Raw genomic sequence first — 10,941 nt, 5'->3', positions numbered from 1 at the left:
TCTTGCCCTTTGCTCCAGGGCTGTGGCTATTTGGAAGTTCTTACTGGGAAGGACACGGATAGATTCAGTGCAACCTTACTTAAAACGATTTTCTTTTCTTACCTCCTAGCGCCTCGCTTGGCCACTTAAGATTATTTTGCTTGCAAGTGTCAAGGGTAGTGAATATAGTTGAATATACTGTGACAGATTTCCACCATGAAACCGAGTAAGTACTCGTACCATAGCAACTCACTGTAGTAAACCAGAAAACATCGCAGAAAGCCAAACGAACAAACGACACATTTCAGGGCTTGCTCGATGACATCCTTTTATTTAAAAGAACTTCATTTAAAGGTGCGACTTGATAGGGCTTTCTGCTCATTACCACTTCATAGTTAATATTCTGTTTACGGAGTTGTTAAATCCTACAACAGAATATTGGTACTTAAAATTTCTTTCCTTCCCCCTAAAATAGAAAGTAGATGTTTGATTTTTGTTCTTAACAGAGCAACATTTTCAAATAATTTTTATATAAATGCTTGAGAAGAAAAACATAAAGGAGGCAATAATGAAAGTTTGACAATGCAGTATTTTTATAATTAAAATAAATTTAGAGTTCACAAGGTATCAAAAATCTGTCTATAGTGCAGTTCTGCTTGAATGAATTGGTTGTTTTTTTTTAGACAAATATAAAAATTTATTGGCTTTTCTTCATCTATAAAAACAGTTTATATTTGGACCTTCAAGAGTTCTTCTAACCTTAAGATTTTTGTGATGTTATTTATTCTCAACACATGATTTAAAATGATTTCCAGCACTAGGACAGTAGCTTTAAATGTATATATCTTTCTCAAATGTTTGGAAATCTATGTAGTTCATGACCCACTAATTGGTGATGACTTGAAGTTTGGAAAACATTACTAGACAAAAAGCCACACTTGGAAATATGATGCTAGGCAAATAAGCATTCCCTACCACTATCACCACTGAAAGCTATATGCCAGAAATTGTACAAAATGCTTCATGTAGTTTATTTCATTTTACTCCATGATGGTAGTATTTATTTTTGTTTTGCAGATGAAAATATTTTGTCAACACATTTTATTTCCTCTCTAAATCTTCCGTCTACCTTCTTCTTCCCTGTTACGTGCACCGTAGGGGTACAAGAGGTTAGAAGGCTGACCTTAATGGACTGCATCAGAAAGCTCTCTTACACTGTGGCTTGTGTTCAGTTAGGTCTATGAGCAATAGATCAGAAGGCAGAAGGAAAGTGGGTTCATAATCTTTATTTCTCCATTTCTCTGACTGATGGTTGCCATAGGATCAATTTGTCTACTGAAGAATACAGCTTCTGCATATGTGTGTGTTCTGGGAATTACTGCTACCTCCTGCTCCTTCAGATCTAACAGTAGTAATGAGTTTGTTGAACCCTGCTTGCCTTGCTAGATACAGAGCATTTGACCATTGTTCATCAGTTTCCCTTAATGCTGCCCATATCTTTGTGCACAGTCCATTTATTAAATTTTCCATTTGGCTGTGATCTGGTTTTGTCCTTCAATCCCCCAAATTGATATATTGAAACTTAATTGCCAATGTGATAGTATTAGAAGATGGTGCCTTGGGTGCAATCATGTTATGAAGGCAGAGCCATTATGAATGTGGTTAAGGCTCTCATAAAAGAGGCCTCATTGGCACTGTGGTATAGCGGGTAAATACGCTGCTGCCTGCAGTGTCGGCATCCCCTATGGGCACCAGTTTGAGCCCTGGCTGCTCCACTTCTGATCCAGCTCTCTATTATGGCCTGAGAAACCAGTAGAAGATGACCCAAGTCCTTGGGCCCCTGCACCTGCTTGGGAGACACAGAAGAAACTCCTGGCTCCTGGCTCCTGACCAGCCCAGCTCCAGCCGTTGCAGCCATTTGGGGAATGAACCAGCAGATGGAAGACCTCTCTCTCTTCCTTTGCCTCTCTATAATTCTGCCTTTCCAATAAATAAATAAATCTTAAAAAAAGAGGCCTCAGAGAAAATCTTTTCTCTTCTAACACATGAGGACACAATGAGACTGCATCATCCCTGAGTCAGACATAGAATCTGCCTTGATCCCAGAGTGAGAAGATAGCGATCTGTGAGGAAACAAGCCTTTACCAGATACTAAATCTGCCAGCACCTTGATCTTGGAATTTCCCAGCATCCAGAACTATGAGAAATAAATTTCTTCTGTTTATATGCCACCCACTCTATAGAATTTTGTTATAGCAACCCAAACAGACTAAGGTACTGCACCATCTGTTTCCAATAGGGATGATTATTTTTCTAAGAGGACCCTGCAATAATTAAGTGAGAGATGATGGTACCAGTGGAGATAAAGTAACTGGATTCCTGCATATATTTTGAATATGTGACTTATGGAGTTTGCTGATGGGTTAGATCCAGTGGGTGAGAGAAAGAAAGGAGTCAATAGTGATTCCAAAGCTGTAGTCCTGAGCAGGAGAAAGGATGGAGTTGCCACTTAGTAGAACTAGAAAGACTTCCAGAAGAGTAAGCTGAGAACAGATGGTTTTTGTCATAATAAGCTCCCAGCTAGATATCCTAGTGGTGTTGTCAGGTAGACAGTTGAATCTACAAGTCTGATGTCAAGACAGAGATCTTATTCCTTAAACTTATGAGTAAAGACAAGATCTTGGGATCATCAGCCCATGGACAGTCTTCAAGACTGTCTAACAGATGAAGTCATCCATTGCATGTGTGGAGTGAAGAAGAAGAGGAATGAAGATTCTCTTTTATGATACTTCTGTGTTTGGAATTTGAGAAAGTAGCAAAAAGCTGGAAAATTAGCCTGAAAATGCATGGGCAGAAACCAGATGAATGTGTTGTCCTGGAAGTCAAGTGAATAAAGTGTTCAGTGGAGGGAGGAGTGATTTAACTGTGTCAATTGCTGCTAATAGTCAAATAAATGAACAACTGCAAATTGACTGCTGGAAATCATTGGTAATATGGATGAGAAAAATTTTTGTGGCATTATAGTATAAAAGTCTGATTAGAATCCGCTCAAGAGAACACAGGAGGAAAAAGTGGAGATATAAATTGTAAAATATGCCTTTAAAGAAATTGTGAGAGAAATGGAATTAGAGAAATGGCAGTATGTAGATGAGAAAGCAGTATAAAAAGAGGTTTTTTTAGTTTTTGTAAAAAAGATTTATTTATTTATTTGAAAGCCAGAGTTAAATAGAGGCAGAGGCAGAGAGAGAGGGAAAGAGAGAGAGAGGAGAGAGAGAGGTCTTCCATCTACTGGTTTACTCTCCAGACAGCTGCAAGGGCCAGAGCTGCAGTGATACAAAGCCAAGAGCCAGGAGCTTCTTTGGGTCTCCCACATGGGTGCAGGGACCCAAGAGCTTGGGCCATCTTTTACTCCTTTCACAGGCCACAGCAGAGAGCTCGATCAGAAGTGGAGTAACCAGGACTTGAACCAGCACCCATAAGGGACGCTGGCTCTACAGGAAGAGGCTTTACCCACTATGCCACAGCACTGGCCCCTAGTTTGCTTTTTAAATGGAAGAAATAACTTCCTGTTTACATGCTATGAGTATGCTTTTATAAAGGGAAAAATTCGACAAAAAGAAAATGAAGACACCAATCTTTCCTTAGTAGACTTGTTTTAGAAATGATGAAACTAGGGGTGGGCATTGTTTGGAGCGATGGTTTGAGTCCCAGCTGCTCCACTTCCCATCCAGTTCCCTGCTAATGCTCCTGGGAAGGCAGCAGAAGACGGCCCAAGAATTTGGGTCCCTACCACTCAAGTGGGAGATCCAGATGGAGCTTCCACCTGGTCCTGACTTTGCCCTCACCCTCACCCGCTCCCAAAAATAAATAATCTTTAAAAAGAAATGAGAAAAATGGGCCTCAGAGTGGTTGACTGAATTTTCTAACGTCCTAATAAAGTAATCACTTACCCATATTATTTGTTTTCCAGATATGTATAAGATTGAAATCATAAAATGAGACAGTTTTAGAATTGCCTTTACCTCTATTTTCTTAACATTGTTTTTAAAGCTCATTGCAGATCTGGATTTATGGACTCTAACTTCCTAACAACCATTAAGCCCAGGAACCTTTTTTTTAATTTTAAGATTTGTTAATTTTTTTTTTTTTGAAAGAGTGACACAGAGAACTTTACTCTTCCAGTTCATTCACCAAATTCTAACAACAACCAGAGCTAGGCCAAGCTGAAGCAAGGATCCTGGAACTCCATCTGGGTCTCCCACATGGGTGGTGGGGGCCGAAGCACTTGAGCCATTATCTGCTACCTACCAAGTGCTTTAGCAGGAAGCTGTATCAAAAGCATGGAGGAGCTAGGACTGGAACCAGCACTCTGATAAGGAATGTGGGAATCTCAAGTTGTGGCTTAACCTGCTGTGCTACAACTCCCACCTCCCAGGGAATTTTTTGTAGGTATCTACTCACATAATGCTATAGGTAAAAGCTCTTTATTTAAACACAAATGGCCATTGAGAGAGATTTCCTTACCTTCTATTTTCATTTGTCCTTTGTCCTTTATTTACATTGGAATATTCTTGGTAAATGAAAATGATCATACTGAACTATGACTGTATTTAAATAGGGGACAATAGGATGAATTCCTAATAGTAGATTGTCAGGAGATTGGAGGAAAAGAGAAAAAGAAGAGACAAAAGGAGTTATTGAGCTATGATCAACAGACTCCTCTGTGAAGTGTTTTAAGAGATCTATTTGGTCTTATAACTAATAAAAGATTTTAATTGGGGTGCAAAAAGGAGGGAAGAAAGAAGAGATTTAGAGCAAGAGACATTGAGGATGGGCCCAGGTGGGAATCATATGAGAACCACTAGGGAAGAGAAGGAGATGATGAGAAGTCAGAAGGGAAGGTCCGGAGTTCAATTATCTTTTCTCCAGTTGTACCTTTCTATACCCAATTCAGTTGACCCCACCCTGCCCTGTGTCATTATAAAATAATTTACAATAATTTCTCTTGTGATTTTCTCTACCTTTTATTTAACTTGTTTCATTTTTTTTCCCATTGCATCTGTTTTAATTTGACTTTTTACTTTCCTTTCTAAGAACTACTGTTCTTACTAAGTTCAAAGCAAGTGGATGTTGGGTTGGTCAGAGTATTGCAGTATGTTTTACCAGAGTGACAGCATCCAGGAATCACATTTTTCTGGCTGTGAGGAAAAGAGCCGGGGGCTCTGAGGATTTCAGAAGTCTGACAATTGGGATAGCCCAGGATCCTTCTCCCAAATGGAGGTTTCCCAGCTGACTCTCCATTTCATTCCATCTTGGCTTATCTTTGCTGATTGTCTTTCTCTGTCCTTTTTGCCCTTCCCTGGCAAGGGTTCCAATTGTGTACATTAGCTTTGTGCATTGAAAAAATCTAGCCCTCCCTGCTGAGCTGTGAACAAATGGAACTGACCACTAGAATAATCTGTATAAGTGCATCTTTTGGACGGGCCATTCAGACAAGCACAATTATTTGATTGCTACAGATTGCCACTAACTGCGAGTAAAATAGTGGGCCTGAGATGTGTTGGTGAATATTATTAATAATATAGTGTCGTGCATTAATAGCGTAATGTCAGTGTGAAACAAAGATACACTGGAGGGTCTGTCTGAAGTTCCTTTTTAAATCACATTCTCAGGGAGCTAGACGGTTGGGGCAATGAGCAATGATAAATTGAGATGTCTTTCAACACCAGTTTAGGAGTTTCAGTTTGTCTTAGGCTAAAGGTAGGAGAATGTACATTACTTTTGTAGTTACTTTGTGGCCAGAATAAAGCTATTAGTTACTACGGTGCTCTACTGTGAAAAATCATCTTCACTCTCATTATTGGAATCTTTGAGAAGCCACTGGAAAAGATCCTTGAAATCCTTTCCCTATCACCACAACCAACTCTTCCAGACTTCCCTTCTACTTCTCCCTTCATAAACCTTGTAGTCTTCCTATCAAATGGGTTTTGTCACTGCTATTTTCCCAATGTTCTCTGCAGTCAACTGTCTCTAGGCTTTTTTAGCCAAATCATTTTCCCCTTTCCAAATGTCCCTCCCCCCATTCCATCTCTGTCAGCTAAATGATCTACATCTTTCTTAAAGTCTGCCTCACACAAAATTTGTTGCCAGGCAAAACTCCTATAATGCTCTCAATTCTCTCCAAATGCTGTTTGCTCAGCTCTTTTTCTTCTTGCCACCACTCCTCAAGCTATTTCATTCTCTTCTTTCTGTCACATTCCCCATTCACGGTTTCTCCCACTCTTTCATTTTCTCTCCCTTTCTGAAATATCCTTTGTAATAGCCATATCATATGATAGTTCCCAAGATTCTCACCTTCTGGTGTACAACTTCTGTATGCTCCCATCACTTTGGGTATGAGCTGGAACTATGGTGATGATGAGATAGTCTCCCTCGATTGGATTATATATTACAGTAAAGGTAATGCAACATTCACATTCATTGTAGTTATATTACTTTTTGGAATACACCATTCTAGCAGACTAAAGTGAGATTCTACTGCTTGCTTTGAGGATGTAAGCTGTCATGTTGTGAGAGTGTGCCTTATGGCTGGGACTTATGGTGACTCCAGCACTACAACTGCAAGGAACTGAATTCTGACAACTTGAATGAATTTGGAAGAGCCCCCCCCCCCCCCCCGCCAAGCCTCTGATGAGGTAACAGCCCTAGATCGCATATTTCAGCCTTGTGAGATCCTAAGTAGAGAATCCAGTTACACTATGCCTAGATTTTTGATCAACAGAAACTGTGAGATAAGTGTTACTTTAAGACAAAACATTTATATAATTTACTATATAACAATAAATGTAAATGCATGAACATTAACTTGGTTTATTTAATAAGGTCCAGAAATATCTTTGAAAAGAGAGATCCTGATTTTTTTTTCCCCGCTACAATACACAAATAATACAAATGAGGAATATGGTGTTTTTATCTCAATAGTGGCTTCCTTTACTGATGACTTTCTGAGGGTAGAGCAAAGGTTTGAGTAGCTTGTCAAATTGTACCTGGTATATACTTGAGATTAAGAACTACTGTGGGGCTGGAGCTGTGGCATAGCAGGTTAAAGCCCTGGCCTGAGGCTCTGGCATCCCATGTGGGTGCCGGTTCTAGTCCTGGCTGCTCCTCTTCCAATCCAGCTCTCTGCTATGGCCTGGGATAGCAGTAGAAGATGGCCCAAGTCCTTGGACCCCTGCACCCGTGTGGGAGACCTGGAATAATCTCCTGGCTTCTGGCTTCGGATAGGCGCAGCTCTGGCCGTTGCAGCCGTCTGGGGAGTGAACCAGCGGATGGAAGATCTCTCTCTCTCTCTCTCTGTCTCTACCTCTCTCTGTAACTCTTTCAGATAAATAAAATAAATCTTAAAAAAAAAAAAGAACTACTGTACTGTATTTTTGGAACTACATTGTACATTGATTTTATTTGATTTCAATGAGCTGGAGATTTTGTCACCAAAAGTCAGAGGCCAGTGAGAAATTTCAACATGTTCCTTCTTCCTGATAAAACAACCTAGGTATAACCTACCATATAACGACCTTTAGGTCATTTACGTAAAGATGAGACTCTTCAGTCATCAAATTAACTCTGGGCTCCAGTTACCATGGCTTGCTTGGAAATTATAGGTGGTTGGTAGAGGGGATGCTTCCAAGCATCACAGGCCCAATGGTCTGCTATTCAAAGGAGGTGCTGGAGGAGGATGTGAGGCATTAAAAGCCCTTTCATTATATTTCCTCAGGGCAAAAATTACAGACCAAGGTGACATCTAAACAACCCTTCTCCTTTGTTGAAGACAAAAGCATATGTTTCTATTTTTTTCCTCTTTTCTGTTAATGTTCATATAGAAAATTACATTGATTTTTAATGTTAGGGCAATTCTACATTTCTCAACTTGATAATATTCTATTTTTTCTTATTAAGTATTGCTGGATTTAGTTTGCTAATATTTTACTTAGGGTTTGTATCTATGTTCATGTGTGGCATTAACCTACAATTTACCTTTCTCATAATCTCATTTTCAAGTCTTGGTCTCAGTGTTATCCTGGTATCATAAAATGAATATGGGAAGTATGGCAGAATAGAAAAATGCTCACCCAAAGGATATCCCTAAAACAAGTGAATGTTACTTCTTTTCAGAAAGGGGTTTTTACAGATTGTGTGTAAGTTAGGGATCTTGTATGGGAGACTGTCTGGGTGGGCCCTAAATACCATCACAAGTGTAAGTATGAGAAAATGGCAGAGGGAGATTTTACACCTAAAGGGAAGGTGATATGAACATAGCAGTAGAAATTAGAGTGATGTGGCACCAAAAAAAAAAAAAAATGCTGGCTGCAAGAGGCAAAGAAAAAAAATCTTCCCTAGAGCCTTTAGAGATTGAATGGCCCTGCCAACACCTTGATTTCTGACCCATGCACCTGATTTTGGACTTCTGGTCTCTATAACTGTGAAAGAATAAATTTCTATTAAGGCCACTCAATTTGTGATAATTTGTTATAGAAGCTATAGGAAATTATTTCCTCTTTTAATATCCTATGAAAGCATGTGTGAAAAATGGATGTCATTTTTCCTTCAAGAGTTTGGTAGAATTTACCAATGAAGACCTCTGGACTTAGGTTTTCTTTAGGAGAAGGTTTTAAATTATAGATTTAATTTCCTTAATAGTTATGGAGTGTTGATATTTTCTGTTTCTCCTTGGTAAGTAATAGGTTTTGGAGAAATTTTACCTTTTAACTTTTTTAAAAAATTTATTTTATGTATTTGAAAGGCAGAGTTACAGACAGAGAGAGAGAAAGTCTTCTATTCACTGGTTCACTTCCCAAAATGGCCACAATTGCCAGAGATGAGCTGATCCAAAGCCAGGAGTCAGGAGCTTCTTCCGGGTTTCCCATGTGGGTAGCAGGGACCCAAGGACTTGGGCCATCTTTTGCTGTTTTCTCAGGTGCATTAGCAGGGAACTGGACTGAAGTGGAGCAGCTGGGACCCAAACTGGTGCCATACGGGATGTCAGCACTGCAGTTGGCAGCTTTACCCACTATGCCACATCACTGGTTCCTCTGCCACACCCCCATTTAACAAATTTTTAAACTTAGTGTAAGATATCCTTTGAATATCTTTGCAATGGCTGTGTTAGTATATCCTTTTCCATATATCTTGATCAGTCTTTTTTTTTTTTTTTTTTTTTTTTTTTTTAGATATATCAGTTTAAGCCATTTTTTAGAGGATCCAAAACTGGATTTATCTTCACTATTCTTTGTTTGCTTTTGCTTTAGTTAATTTCCACTCATATTTTTGCTATTTCCTTGTTCTATTTTGGGTCTATAAATATTTGGTTCTTTTATTTTCTAACTCTTGAGATATTAACTTGACTGATTAATTTTGAGCCTCACCCATTTTCTAATGTATTCATTTAAGACCATAAATTTCCCTCCAAGCATTGCTTTTGGAGTATTCCACAATTTTGATTTATAGTCTTCTCACTATCATTCAATTTAAGCTATTCCTTTGCTGTGTCAGTTGTATACATATGACTTTTTTTTTTTTACATGTGACTTTTAAGATACTATTTTTTCAGTTGATTTCTAGCTTAATTTCAATATGGTTAGGAAACATTCTATATTATTTGATTTCTTGAAAATTTCTTGTAATCAGCTTTATGGCTCAGAATGTGGTCACTTTTAATAGATATTTCATATGTATTTAGGAAGGATATTTAGAAAGGATACTCAGCCATTGTTTGGTATGTATTTTTAGATTGCTTGGTAACAGTGTGAAATTCTATAATCTGCCTATTTGTTCTATAAGATCACAAGAGAAGTATGTTAAAATAGTTCACTGTAATTGTGGATTTTTCTATTTCAGTTTTTATTTCTTTGCTTTTTATTTTTTAAAAAAATATTTATGTACTTGAAAGGCAGAATTACAGAGGCAGAGGCAGAGAGGGGTAGGGCTGGGGAGGGGTGGAGATAGAGAGGTCTTCCATCTACTGGTTCACTCCCTAAATGGTTACAACAGCCAGGGCTGGGCTGATCAAAAGGCAGGAGCTTCATCTGGGTCTCTCATGTGGGTGTAGGGGCCCTATTACTTGGGCCATCTTCTACTATTTTCTCAGGCCATAGCTGAGAGTTGGATAGGAAGTGGAGCAGCTAGGACTCAAACTGCAGCCCATATAGTGGCGGCTTTACCCGCTATGCCACTGCTCATGTCCCCTTACTTACTTCTTTAAAGGTGCTATGTCCAAATATAGTCACATTGGTGGTTAGGGCTTTAATGTAAGAATTTTGAGATGGTCACAATTTGGTCTATGACAATGTAATTGAGATCAATGAGAGCTGTGCTTGCTTTTGTTAGACAGGCATATAAATTTAAAAATAAAAAAGAAAGAAAACATAGTCAACTTCCCAAAGAAAATATGTGAATTTTGGGTATCACTGGCCACTCTTGTCTGCCTGAGTGGCAGTGATATACTAGAACTGTCCCTGAATTTGCTATCTTTCATGTACAAACAAGAACTTGTTGTATGGAAATGAACTAAATATTTCCAGCTGATTACTAGTTCCCTTTAAAAGCAAAGTAATGATAACAAAGTTAATGATTGGGGCCAATGCTATGGTGTAGAATGTAAAGCATCCCATATGGGCACTGGGGTTCAAGTGCCTGCTGCTCCACTTCCAATCCAGCTCCCTGCTAATGTGCCTGGGAAATCAGTAGAGGATGGCCCCAGTGCTTGGGTCCCTGTGCCCACATGGGAGACCTGGAAGAAGCTCCTGACTCCTGGCTTCAAATCGGCCCAGCTCTGGCCTTTGTGGCCATTTGAAGGGTGAACCAGCAGGTGGGAGATCTCTCTCTCTCTGTGTCCCCCCTTCTCTGTAACTGTGTGTTTCAAAATCTTTTTTAAAAAAGTTAATGATCCCCTTTCCAAGAAATTGC

The sequence above is a fragment of the Lepus europaeus genome, chromosome 2 (assembly GCF_033115175.1).
Source record: "Lepus europaeus isolate LE1 chromosome 2, mLepTim1.pri, whole genome shotgun sequence".
In the NCBI taxonomy this organism is placed as follows: Eukaryota; Metazoa; Chordata; class Mammalia; order Lagomorpha; family Leporidae; genus Lepus; species Lepus europaeus.
This window is presented reverse-complemented; position numbering follows the sequence as displayed.